Genomic DNA, 14,595 nt, shown 5'->3' on the forward strand with positions numbered 1-14,595 from the left:
TCTTCCCATATCAACTACAATCTCTTGACCAAATCATGAAACCAATATCTACTTACCTACCACATACAAAAAGCAACTCTCATATATTCCTAGATGATGATCTTGTAGATGATCAACCAACCACAAACACTCAAACAGCCACACAAAACCCTTCTTCTCCTCCCATCTCACTTAATCAAAATTCTATCCAAACTTCTTCTCCACAAACTTCTTCTCAACCTCTAACCTTTTCAAATATTGAAAGTTCTGAAAATTTTCCTGAACCTGAAATCAGACAAAGCTCGAGAACCTCCAGACCACCGGGATGGATGAAAGATTACATCATCCCTGGTGGCAAGAAGGACAAACAGATCGCTAATGTTGCAATCCAAGAAATACAACGTGAATTTCATTGTTTCCTCACCATGCTTACAGAAAATGATGATCCTATTTATTTCAAGCAAGCTGTAACTGAACAGAATTGGGTAGATGCCATGAATCAGGAATTGGAAGAATGTGAAAAAAGTGGCACTTGGGAAGTTATAGCCTTGCCACCGGGAAAAAAGGTGATTGGAAGCAAGTGGATTTACAAAAGAAAGTTTAAATCCTCTGGAGAGTTTGAGAGAAACAAAGCAAGGATAGTAGTGTTGGGTTGCAATCAACAATATGGCATTGATTATGGAGAAACATTTGCTCCTGTTGCCAAGATGACAACAGTCAGAGCGTTGTTGGCTATAGCATCCATGAACGACTGGTACACCACTCAAATGGATGTCACCAATGCTTTTTTACATGGAGACCTTGAGGAAGATGTATACATGTCCCTTCCTCAAGGATACACTGCTTTTGGAAGTAGAATCAAAGCATCTAAGGATGGGTATAATCCTCCAAAATGTGGAAAATTGGTGTGCAAACTGAAGAAATCATTGTATGGACTCAAGCAAGCTCCTAGACAGTGGTTCTCTAAACTCTCAAATACTCTCATGTCCTTTGGTTTTCTTCAATCAAAGGCCGATTACAGTTTGTTTACTAGACATACAGATCAAACTTTTACAGCAATCTTAGTATATGTAGATGATTTGTTAATCACTGGAGACAACCGCCATGAAATAGACAGCCTCAAAAGATTGTTATCATCTCAATTTCAGATGAAGGATTTAGGTCCACTACGATACTTTCTTGGCTTGGAGATTGATACCTCCTCTAGAGGCATCTTTGTGTCTCAAAGGAAATACATCAAGGACTTGCTTAAAGAATATGGTATGACTGACACCAAACCATTGAAACTACCTATGGATACTCATCTGAAGTTGACTGCAGACAAAGGAGACCCTTTGTCAAATCCGACATCATTTCAGCAGTTCATTGGAAAATTAATTTACTTGACTGTAACCAGGCCAGACATCTCATTCACTGTGCAACTACTAAGCCAATTCATGCATTCACCAACTACGGTTCACATGCAATCAGCAAAAAGATTGTTAAGGTACCTAGCTGGTACTCCTAATCAAGGCATTCTACTAGCTTCCTCTTCTGCTGTACAACTGACTGCATATTGTGACTCTGATTGGGCAAGCTGTCCCATAACCAGAAGATCCACCACTGGTTATTGTATTTTGCTAGGAAATTCTCCAATATCATGGAAGGCTAAAAAGCAATCAGTGGTGGCTAGATCTTCTGCAGAGGCAGAATATAGAGCAATGACACTAATCGCCTGTGAAGTAACATGGATTAAGTCTCTGTTGAAGGTTTTAGGTATCTCTTACTTAGCTCCTACATTACTTTTCTGTGACAATCAAGCTGCATTGGCAATAGCAGCAAACCCAGTGCTCCATGAAAGGACAAAACATGTCGAGATAGACTGCCATTATGTCAGGGATATGATCAAGGAAGGCAGTCTAACCACTCAACATGTTCCATCACATGGTCAGTTGGCTGATGTTCTGACCAAGATATTACCAGTTCAGCAACACAATGATATTCTACTCAAGCTGGGAGTCATCTCTCAATCTGCCTCTCACCTTAAGGGGGGGGGGGGGGGGGGGGGTAATGAAGGGTAATCTGATGATTTCTCAAGCTTCACTACACTCCAAAATAGGCCACCTATTGACAGCCTTCAATGATTGCACATGGCAGCTAATGGAAGATCAACCTAGATGTTAACCGTTTTTCTAGAATAATGGATGGCTTTCTTTGGTTGTAACCTAGCACTATATAAGGCAATGTATGACCATTATAAACCAAATGAGAAATGATCTAATCTTCTTCCTACTCTCTGCCTCTCTCTTTTATTCTCTCTGAAATCCTCTTGCATCATAGGCAAATATTACTCTTTATCTGTGTAACCCATTAACCTCAATTTAACTAATCGAATTATGGGTCTAGTTTTAACTTTACTTGCTAATTAGTTTATCCGAATTTGTAGTTTGCGGGATGTATCCACTTATCAAGGATTATATGAATAGCTTGAATTGGGTATTTGGGTGTATGATGATTGATGATGCGGTGGTATTAGGACTGACTAGTAATCTATTCTAATATTTAATAGCAGTCATGTTGGAGTGCCACGTGGCGCCCTCTTGAAATTCCAAGATGTAATTCCATTTATAAAAAAAAGATTAATAAGTGATTTGAACCGGCAAAATCTCAGTATGGCATCCAATCTCCAAGCGACGCTTTTTCTCCCGACTTCAAGCTATTGAAAATTTGAAACAATTGATTTCAACTTCTCTCATCAAAATCCTAACCATTTTATTTCTTCCTGTTTACTCGATCTCCCATCTTCCAATTTAAAGTTCCTCAATTTTTGAGATCTCATCCTGATTAATCTTTCAGGTTTGATTTCTGGGCTTATAATCAATCACTTACATTAACGGAGTTTTACAAATATTGCTTTTCATTCTTAGTTTGGTTGTAAATTTGTAATTGCAATAATTTTTTATATGTTGTTTTAGATATTTGGAAAGAGATGAAGAAGAAGAGAAAAGGAAATGATGAAGTCTCATTGGGTATATTGGGTTTGATTGTTTTGTATCTTTTCGATGGTTGATTCATCTTTTTTTTTTCCTGTAATTTCTAACCGTTCTCAATTTCAATTTCATCCAATCCTCCATTGTTCTTCTCCTTCCTATTTCCAGTTTGCTTCATCATTTTTTATTTATATGTTTTGTTCGACAATGATAGTTCATTTTTGATATTAAAGATTTTTACTAACTCTACTCCCCACCCCTTTCTCCTTTCCTTAATATCATACTTTCATACCCCCAATTTAATTGTGATGGATTGTAATTGTACTTTACAGTATTCTTCCATTTTTATTGCCTTTTCTTTCATAATCTTTTTATCTTTTGATTGTGATGCTCGCCTCTCATGTTGTGGGTTTGCTTAATCTTTCTTTTTTACATTAGAAATTGGGTATGGTTTGAAATAAGCATGCACTGGTTTCTGGTGTAGCATTCATACGAAGTAAATTGAAGTTCCATGCATGGAGAGTCACGTGGAGGTAAGAGGGTTTTGGCTCTTGAATTTATTCAATTCATTCAATAGTGGATTAGTCAATTGGTATTTGTTTCTTTTTACTTCAATTCGGCTACTTTGTAATTTGCATGTTAATATTGAATATTTCATATATTTTGTAGTAATCAATGAGTTTTTTTTTAAAAAAGAATCCAGGACTCCCGATCATAATACTTCAAGTTCTAATTATACTGAGTAATGTGTACTTCTATCATGGTTGGTGATCTTGATTGGTGATACTGAATTAATGAAAATGATACTCCGTATTTGTTTCCCTTTTCTCTCACTTTCTCAAATAATAATATTTGGGGATATAGGGTATGCCTTTTTATGTGTTTGTAAACTGTTTCTCCGTATTAATTTGTTAGTGTGTTTGAATCAATCTATATTTTTTATGCAGATTGGAAAATTATCACTTTAACTTTTTTATACATAGCAGCCTTGCAGGGGATGAGTTCCTATATTGGTTTTAATTTCACCGCTTATATGGAGGTAGATTAGAAGTTATAATTTCTATTAACATGACTTGCCATTAGGCTACATAAATACTCTCTTATCTAAAGTTTCTAAAAGTAAGATACTAGACTTCCATAATTTTATCGAGACTTCAAGATGAATATTGTTGCTTTGATATGATATTAGCTATATGCCTACAAGGTATTTGGAAATAGAATTGTTTTTATTTGTTATCAGATGGTAGTTGAAACTCACAGATCAATAAATCTCGGGAGAAGAGGAAAGGGTGAAATAAATGGGAGCACACTATTGACTATTTTGTGAATGTGTACTTGAATAAAGTTCAAATTTCATAACAACTATTATTCTTTTTGCTTTAATTTAGTGAATTTGATATGTTTTTGGTTTATATGGTATACAATCTCTACACTATCATGTTCCTCTATACCTTTTTCCCAATTACTTTTTTGATGACTTAGGACTTACTACCTCAGTTTCATATTACGGTGACTATTTGCACAAATATTAAGACAAAAGTAATAACGTTGGTTGAATATAATAAAATATGAATAAAGTAAGAGAAATGAGTAAAAAAGTGGGTGGGTATAAGAAAAAAATGAATAAAGAAAGAGAAAATGAGTAGAATATTGTAAATATTGTGGGGGTGAGAAATGTAAGATAGTAAATTTTCATGTCTAAAAATAGAATAAAGAAAAGTTTAAAGAACATTGTGAAACGGCCTAAAACAGAAAGTGTAAAGATCATTTTGAATCAAAGTAGTACAAAACTTACTAATGAATGATCCGTTGTGTTTCCCAAACTCAAACAATAATTTTACTAATGAATGATCCGTTGTGTTTCCCAAACTCAAACAGTAATTTTACTTCCCTTTACAACTTATATTACTCTCTTTGTTTTTCTATAAGAAACACCGAATGAATATAAATACAATCTTATGAACATAATTGTTGATCCTAAAGTTTTGATGATGACAAAGCAAACTCCTGACAATTGGTTAAGTTATGTTGCATAATAGGTTCCGAGATCCTTAGAGGGATAATGCTAAGTTAAGGAGATCCTGAGTTGGATAAACTAAGCAACGTGGAATATAAGCAAGTAATTGATCCATGTCAGACACTACATTGAAGAAATAATCATTATGCAAGGCGAGATCCTTAGGCGAGTTCCTAAGGCGAGATCCTCATATATTATGTGGATCCTCGGCGTTCCAGAGAAGGAACAAATCGGGAAGTCTTCGAGTGAAGCTTCTAAAGGTGCAACATGAAGACTACAACATATGAGTTTATGTTTTAGGATTTATGTAAGTATTTAATAAAGTTTATAAGTAATTTGGTATGAAAGGGACATAGTATTTTGGTACGTTTTAAATGAAATATGTTAACTGTAATTATGAAAGAGTTTTAACTTGGAAAATCTTTTTAATAAATAAAATGTATTTAATTAATAAATGAAACATAGGATTCTGATTTACTCTCCTTGTTTCTCAAGTAAAAGTTTTTCCACGTTCCTTGAAACTCTCCCCACGTATTTCTGTTCAACGTACATTTAGTGTTTTGATTTGGTCTCCCTTGTTTCTCTCCAACCATGCCCATGTTACTGAGCAGTAACTGTTAGTGGGTGGTTGAGGGAAACATGGGTACCAAACCCTAAGTAAAACTCTCCTATAAAAGGAGAAGAGTTTTAGCTTTTCAAAACACACAACTGATCTTTGCAAAATATATTTTAAGAGCTTAAACGTTTTAAAAGAGAATCAGTTTTCAAAAGAGTGTCCCTTGAGTTCCTTAATGCTTTGAGCTTTATTACGTACTAGAGTTTTATATCAAATTGTATTTTGGGTTTAAGGGTTGAGTGATCCTTAATTGACTTAGAGTTAAGTCAAAGAGAAACAGAGCGACTTAGAGTTAAGTCAAAGAGAAAAGGAGCGACTTAGAGTTAAGTCAGAGAGAGAAAGAGGAGCACAGTAATCAAAGGGGATTGCTGTGGGGAACTCGTGTTCGAGAGGAACTCGAGTTAAAGAGTGTATTTGTAATAGAGTTATTGCATTAATACAAAAGAGTAGTGAGGTTCTTCTTGATTAGGGTCAAGAAGGTTCCTCCATTTTATATCTTTCTTCGCTCATTATTCTCAGTCTCTTTATTGTTTAAATTCCGCAAGAAACTTACCCAAGTTCCTAAGAAACAATTCACCCCCCCTCTTATCAAGTGTTCCTACTGAACTATCAATAATGATGACATAAAATACTTTATTTATAAGTTTAAAAGTAACACAAAAACCGTACATCGCACGGGATTAAAACTAGTTTTCTTTAATTTTTCGAACTTGGTTACCGATTTTTGAAGTAATTTGTAGCATGAACTAGTGTTACCTATTTCGCGGGACGTGTTTTATTATGCAGAATTCAATTTGCTACCAAGATATGGTAAATTAGTCTAAAGGGTCAAAAGTGTTCCACCGTACTGGTTCTCGTTTGAATTCCATTATGCAATTCTTAGAGGGAATAGGAGTATTAATGGGTAACATTAGTCTGAACCATGCAACACAATTTGTTGGAGGCGCGCATAGTTCGCCTCCATGTGATCAATCTAGATGCCCTTAGTTTGTTTGTTTTCACCTGTTGAAGTTAATTACGGAGTACTTCATTTGATTCTTGAGCACGGCATGTTGAAGTTAATTACTTCATTTGATTCGATCTTGAGCATGGCATGTTAGGCAATAGGCAACATTGTTAAGGACTGCAAATGATGTTTGAGAATAATGATAGTATTGGGTGAAGTAATACTTAAGGAGTGGTTTTGCATTCGGGGGAAGATAGGTTAATTCGATCCAGGGGTGCAAATGAGCCGAGCCGATCAACAAACTACTCGGGATCAAGCTCGTTTAAAGCTCGTTCATGCTTGTTTATTTATTAAACGAGCCGAGCTTGAACAACTTTTGAAGCTCGCTTAATAAACGGGCTTAAACATGAACATAGGTATGCTAGTTCATTTAAGTTCATGAACAACTCGGTTATTAATGTTCATGAACAACTCAGTTATTAATGTTCATGAACAACTCGTTCATCTATGTTCAAGAACAACTTGTTCATTTATGTTCGTTAAAAAGCTCATCTAGTTATGTTATGTATCATATCTCTCCAGATCATAAAAAGTCAGGGACGTAGCAATAAAGTTATTCATGAACTATGATGTCGCTTGAGGAGCTAAGTATTCCATAGGACATAATTTAATTTTTATAATGTTATTCAGGATTGTTAATTTAAATTATTAATTTGTTTATAAAATAAAATAATGTACTTTAATGTTTATTATTTGATATGATTATAACTTGTGAGATTTTCAAGTGGTTAAACTCTAAAGCTCGTTTAAGAAAGCTCGTTCATGAAAAAAGCTCGTTTATAAACTCGGCTCGATTAATAAATGAGTCGTTTACGAACAGTTCGCGAACACAAAATCTTTTAAACGAACCGAGCTTGAACATATTTTTGAGCTCGGTTGAAAGCTCGGCCTCGGGCTCGAGCTCGTATAAGTTAAATGAATATGAACATGAACATGGTAAAGCTCGGCTCGGCTCGGCTCGGCTCGTTTGCACCCCTAGTTAATTCCAAGATGTTTTGGAATCTGAACTTGTAGGCAATGCAATTCAGTTGCGATCTTAATGCTCTGTTCTGTTTGACTTATTTTGACTTATTTCAGACAAAATAAGTTCATATATATAATTTCAGATAATATAAATTCGGAAAAAAAAGTCAATTCAACATTATAAATAATTTCAGTGCAATTTAGGTCAGTTCACTTTGATTTTGATTCTAGACATCTTTTGTCAGATTTTGTAAAAAAATGAGATCCCAAGTTACTGAGTTAGTGTTGACCCAAACTTTTTTAACAATGATATGTGATTCTCTATCTAAAGCCTAGAAGCTTCAAGATCGGGAGATTTGAGGGTTTGTGTTAACATTACTATTTGAGTTCACCAAAAGTACGTAGCGCATAATTTTTCATTGTTAATGCTCCGTATTTCGGTATAACATTTTTTAGAACGCAATTTAGATTATACACCCGGGTGTACAATGCTCATTGTGCACCCTGTTGAACATTTATTGAAAATCTAAAGAACATTGAGAACGATTTCAATGTACATGTACTAGTGAAATTTTTAAACTATATGTTCTATGTATTTGAACTATATGTTCATTAGCTATATGTTCTTTGAGTATGAACAATATGTTCTTTGTATTTGAACTATATGTTCTTTGTAAAACAGGGTGCACAGTGAGCATTGTGCACCCGGGTGTATAAACCATATTTTGAGTATGCTTGTTGAATGCATTAAGAAGCCAAGGCATGCACTGAGATATTTGTGTGAAAACTCAATGTAAATCCTTTTTTTTCGGTTGTGTTCTTGCGCGAGAAAGAATGCTCTGGTTATATATAAAGATTTCTTGTTCAAAGGTTCGAAGTTATGGTCAAATGCACACATCTACGTAGTATCTATTAAGACTTTGTTAATTATCGGTATTCTATACTCATAATCTACTTAGTATCTGTTAAGACTTTGTTAATTATCGGTATTTTATACTCATAATCTACATATCCACATTACATACCCCCCAATCATTTATATGGTTGATGATTAAGTTACGTTGGAATTGCATGAAGTGCTTTCAATATTCTTTTGATATGAACCATGTAAAGCTCCAAACAAGGTCTGGTCTATAATTAGATGAGAGGGCTAGGGTTTACTCTGGGTCAACTTTCAAAACTTGACTTTTTTTTGTATTTTTATATGGAGTAATTGTTCTTGTGATCATGGAGGTAAAAAGTGCTATCAGAATAATTACAAAACCCCAATAAAAATTAAAAGTATATTAGAATAGTAAGATGAATAACAAATTTTCATAGCGATTATCAAACTTGGAATTTGCATTTGTAGCAATAAGTAGCTTATAACCCACCCGGTGCACGAGTTATACTTATTTAAGTTAAACTAGTATATGCCCGTGCTAATGCACGAGATTTCTACAAAATTAGACATCTAGTAAAAATGGATGGTAGATAATAGATAACATTTTAAGCGATGTTAGACAATAAAAACATTGGTAGATGTTTAAGGTGAAATATCATTTAAATGTAACTTGGTGTTTTTTTTTCAATTTTGTTTTGTCATAGCTAACTTCAAAAAATCTTATGGGTATTGTATGATTGTATTGGTGTGCTAGTCGATTTTTACGAAAGTAATATTTCTATGTGCCCGTGCTAATGCACGGGATGTATATAAAAGAATAAAGTTGATAGAGCAATATGAAAAATCACAATGTTTACTTATAGACATCAAATTGGACATGATTTGAATATCATATTCGGCCATGTAGTATATTTAGTACCCATAATATAGAACTAACCAGTAAAGTAATATTCAATAAAAATCACGATGATCAACAAATCAATGTAATAAGAATGACTGAATGTCTAAATCTGCCGATGGCTTGTTGGAAATAATAATAAGTAAAAATTTTCATCTCGTCTTATTTCCCCATTCTCAGCATATATGGTTTAAGAAAATTACTTAATTAGACACTAAGTTAAATATTACTTCAAAATGTACGTGTCTAACTGTGCATAAAATATTATGATTACTACATTTTTGTGATAAAAAAAACATATATCAAATTCAACTGTGTACAGTAAACGTACATGTTTGATGCAAGGTCTTTATACTTAACCAGATATCGAGCTGGTAGTTAATTTCAACATCATGTCTAAATAGTAATAGAAATTGTAGCATTGTGGATATTCTCATTGGACTTTGTTAGGATGGATAACCTCCATCGCGTGTTTGTTGATGTTTTTTCGATGTTCCAACAACAAAATTGTTATTCGATCTTAAAAGGCAATTTTAACAATCAAGGGAAGTCATGGGAAGAGCCAATTACCTTTTCATCTATTAGGCTTATTTTTTTAGTTTGTTTTGTAATATGTATAATGGTCAAAGACCTAGTGTTTTTTAGGTTTACTTTGCATAATGTAATTTATAAACCTTTACATTTTTTACGCAAATTTCAACTTCTAAACCAAGTTAGTTGTACACATTTAAGATACGAAATGCAGAACTAACTTGATACTACGTGTCCTCGTATATTTATGTATCAATTGATTGTTAAAAGTATGAATTTTGATAATATATTTTGAGTGATTAATAAGTTGGCCTAGATTTACTCCCTTTCCCCTCTCTTACCCTAAGAAGACTTCACTTTTTCCTTGCTCCCTTTATTTCATGGCCACTTTGACCATCATTGACCAAAACTTTAACCGCCCACCACCGCTCGACTTAACCACGTCGACCACCAAAACCACCAACTTTGGAATCTTCCATCCAAAACCACATGCCGCATGCACTTAACTACCAAGAAGCTCTACCCAACCACCAGAAAATTCTTCCTAGTTTCTACCACCGACGAAAATCTATCAACCAACCCAACTATCGTCAGTATAAAAAACATGTACAACATTATAGCTATATTAATTATTAAGAGACCTTAAAAAAAAGATTAACTATTAAAAGGAGTCATTAGGTAAGAAATATCATTACAGAGTAGCATTTAAAAGATTAAATAGAGAAAAAAATTGTCATAAATATTGAGTGATTAATTAGGAAATTAATATAAAGACTGTAATTAAGCAATTTTTTTTAGTAATGTAGTTATGTTAAGTTTTGAATGAAAAATTTAATTGCATAATTAATGTGTTTTTAGTGAATGTAATGATATTTATTAGGGAAATAAAAAGAAAGAAATTCTATCAAGCGAAATCATTGGTCCATAATGCCTAATGCATGAGATGACTTGGATGACCTTTTGCTCAATCCTCATTCTTCACCATTCTGCTTTAATAATATAGATTTACACAATGGATAATAATAATAATAATAATAATAATAATTCTTCACCATTCTGGCCTTCGGAGGACCCACGCAGTCGTCTAGAGGGTGTCTTTCCTACTGGTATTGCTCGTCCCGCGCTTGGTGTTAAGTTGCTTGGTGGTCCAGTCAGTACGGATTCCTCTTTTTGTAAGGAGTTGGTTTCGCGACGGGTGTCGAAGACTGTTGTGTTGATGGATGCTGTAGCTAAGCTTAATGATCCCCAGTGTGAGTTGTTGCTTCTTCGTGCGTGCACTGGAGTTTCTAAACTCTATTTTGCTATGCGCACTTGTCCACCTCATCTTTTTGAAGCGGCCCAAGTATCTTTTGATGTGGCTCTTCGGGCTTCTTTAGAGCGTATCGTGACTGCTTCGGGACCTGGGTTCGGTGACTGGCAATGGCGTCTTGCTACCTTGCCTTATTCGTATGGAGGATTGGGTGTTTATTCAGCTGGTGATGTTCGGCATTATGCTTTTCTTGCATCCCGTTTGCAGTCTTCTGGTTTGCAGGATTCGCTTCTTCGGCTTTCAGGTGTTGATGGTCCGGGGTCGGCCTTTGATGATGCTCTTGGTCTTTTCAATAGGACCGTGGAGAGCGACCTTATGAGTAGCCCTAGTGAAATCGCTGCCCCCACTCTCATGAAGAAATTGGCAGACATATATTTCACGAAGGTTACTGCTGATGCGGTATCCGCCTACTCCTTATCTTCGCGTCATGTTGCCCTTTGGAAATCCCAGCAGGGGGATCACTCCTCAGCTTGGTTGCGGGCAGTCCCCATCTCGGGTTTAGGCCAGACTATGAACGGTAAGACTTATCGTTCGGTTCTTTGCTATCGGTTGGGTATTCCGTTGTTCTCTGATTCGACGCCGTGTTCTGCTTGCTCTCGGGTTTTCGATGGGGATATTTATGGGGATCATGCCGTGTCTTGTGCTGGGATCGTGGGTATCAAACATCGACATAATGTTGTTCGTGATACCCTTTTGGATATTTGCTATCGGTCGGGGATTTCTGCTCGAAAGGAGGTTGATGTTGGGCTGACTAGTGAGAGTGATGGAGCTCTTCGTCCTGCAGATATATTGCTTTATTCTTGGGATGGCGGTGTAGATGTGTGTGTTGACTTGACTGGGTCTTCACCTATGACGCAATCTGGGTTGTCAGACTTCGTTCCGGGTCGGGTTGTGGCGGTTGCTGCGCAGCGGAAGCAGGCTAAGTATGCGGCACGTTGTAGGGCTTTGGGTTACGGTTTCTTTCCTTTTTCCTTCTCTTCTTTTGGGGAGTTAGAGAAAGGGGCTGTTTCGTTGCTGAAGCGGGTCCAGACGTACTCCAGGGCTCAAGACATAGGGGCACGGGCAGCTGCCCACATTTTCAGCAGGATCGGGTTCGCCATAGCTAGAGGAGTGGGGGCCCAGATTGTATCTCGGCTCCCCACCAACTTCTTGTAGTTTACTTGATCTTTGTAGCTTGTTAAGCTTGTAACGTTTTGGTGGTTTCCCATAATAATAATAATAATAATAATAATAAGTATATATATATATATATATATATATATATATATATATATATATATATATATATATATATATATATATATATATATATATATATATGTTTTGGTGATCTCTTCTTAAGGTATTCAACAATTCAAGGGAGCAGGCGTTCACCACCGAGGAGATAAATTAAGTTCGAGACAAGTTGACAAACTTTATTACTAGTTATTGTCTTTGATAATTTGAACTTTTTTTTTATTGTAAAGAATCTTAGATTATGGATGCTTGTTTTTCAATTGATATTAATATAACCGACTTTCAGATTTATAATTATATACTATTTAATTTGATTATCTATGTAATTAGATACTGAAGTATTTTTTAGTGATGTATGGAGGTTAACTAGTGGCGTGGTTGAATTTTATAATATATGTAGCAGGGAAATCGATAATATAACAAATGTTTAGGCCAAGTGCGGCTCATTTATATATCACGTGCGGCTCATTTTTATGTTTGTGCTGCCCATTTCTATGTCTAGTGCGGGCTCATTTCCAAAATTGGCAGCACCGAATTTGTCTAGTGCGGGCACATTTTCAAAATTGGCAGCACCAAATTTGTCAACTGCGGGATCATATTTCAAAATTGGCAGCACAAAATTTGTCAAGTGCGGGTTCATTTTCTAAATTGACAGCACTTGAAACATCAAGTGCGGGCACGCCATGTGTTGCACATGTAAAAGCCCACACTTAAGGCCTTAAAATGAGCCCGCACTTGAGCTTTTTTTGTACTAGTGGTCCTTATTCAGGAAACTAGGTTGCGGTACCCTTCTATTGCTCCATGGGTTGAGTTATGTTATTCCCAACCTGCTAGGCTCTACTATGATGACTCTATTCTTTGGTCTTGCCAAGGGGTTCAACATGCAAGGTGATCCTATGGGTCCTTTATTGTCCGCCTTAGCTCTGCATCCTTTGGTTCAGTCCATTAATCATTCTTGTGAGCTTGCCCTTCAGGCTTGGTATCTCGATGATGGTACTATTGTTGGATATACCCTTATGGTTGCCAAGGCGCTTGACATCATCAGGACTGATGGACCGGCTCGTGGTATGTTCCTGAATGTGGACAAGACTGAACTCTTCTGGCTTATGGAAGATCCTAGAGGTAGGGTGGAGTGTGTTTTTTCGATAAATATTTCTCGCTCGTGTAATGGTGTCAAACTTCTTGGTGGTTCAGTTAGTTCGGATGTAGGCTTCTGTCGGGATCTGGCTTTGAAAAGGGTCTCTAAAACCATCGCCTTAATGGGGGCAGTGAATAGACTTAATGATCCCCAATGTGAGCTCCTTCTTCTTCACAATTGTGCTAGGGTTTCGAAATTGTCCTACACTTTGAGAACTTGCTCCCCTTTTTCTGTCTTGGATGTCAAAGTTCAGTTTGATATGGCTTTACGTACCTCGTTGGAGAAGATTGTTACTGCTTCAGGTCCGGGATTTGGTGATTGGCAATGGCGGCTCACCACTCTCCCGATCAAGTTGGGCGGGCTTGGCATCCTTTTTGCAGGGGATGTAATCCGTTATGCCTTTCTCGCTTCGCCCCTGCAAACAGGCACACTGCAGGCCAAGATTTTGTCAAAAACAGGTATTGTCTCCTCTGGCTCTTCTTTTCAGCACGCTCTTGATGATTTCAATGCATTTTGCAACGTTGATGCTCTCTCTTTCACCACTGGCCCTTCTGCCCCCCGACTGATGAAAACTCTGGCAAAGTGTTATTTTGGTGTCATTGAGAAAAACATCATTGCTAAGTACATGCTAAGCCCAAGACAGTTTGTTTTTCTCAGTTGCATCCGTGCCCAACACGCACAAGATATTCTATTCACCATACCTATAGATGGCCTGGGAGAGGATGAACCATCGTCAATCCCGCTCTGTGTTGTGCTATAGGCTCACAGTACCTTTGTTCTCTGAAGGTATTCTATCCCCGAGTTGCAATGCTCCTAGGATGGACCAATGGGGAGATCACGCTGTCCACTGTTCTAGTGAAGTGGGTGTGAAGTTCAGGCATAATTTAGTGCGTGATGTTCTTGTTGATATTTGTTCCAAAGTTCGGATTGCGGTGCACAAGGAGGCTCCAATGGGTTTCCTCTCAGAGGCTGGGATGGATCTTAGACCTGCTGACCTTTTACTATTTAATTGGTTCCAGGGTAAAGATGCATGTTTGGATGTGACTGGCA

The 14,595-nt window shown here is 36.5% G+C and overlaps 1 long non-coding RNA gene across 2 annotated transcripts; it reads left to right on the forward strand.

The window, feature by feature from the left end:
* Nucleotides 1-2,240: 2,240 nt before the first annotated feature.
* Nucleotides 2,241-6,076, forward strand: LOC110794738 (uncharacterized). 2 transcript variants are annotated; one of them, XR_002535111.2, is made up of 3 exons: nt 2,241-2,814; nt 2,934-3,481; nt 3,896-6,076. It is a non-coding gene; the product is annotated as an uncharacterized lncRNA (long non-coding RNA). The 2 variants fall into 2 exon arrangements; XR_002535110.2 differs by having other exon boundaries at nt 2,934-4,267.
* Nucleotides 6,077-14,595: the final 8,519 nt, after the last annotated feature.

The sequence above is a fragment of the Spinacia oleracea genome, chromosome 4, assembly GCF_020520425.1.
Source record: "Spinacia oleracea cultivar Varoflay chromosome 4, BTI_SOV_V1, whole genome shotgun sequence".
Lineage (NCBI taxonomy): Eukaryota > Viridiplantae > Streptophyta > Magnoliopsida > Caryophyllales > Amaranthaceae > Spinacia > Spinacia oleracea.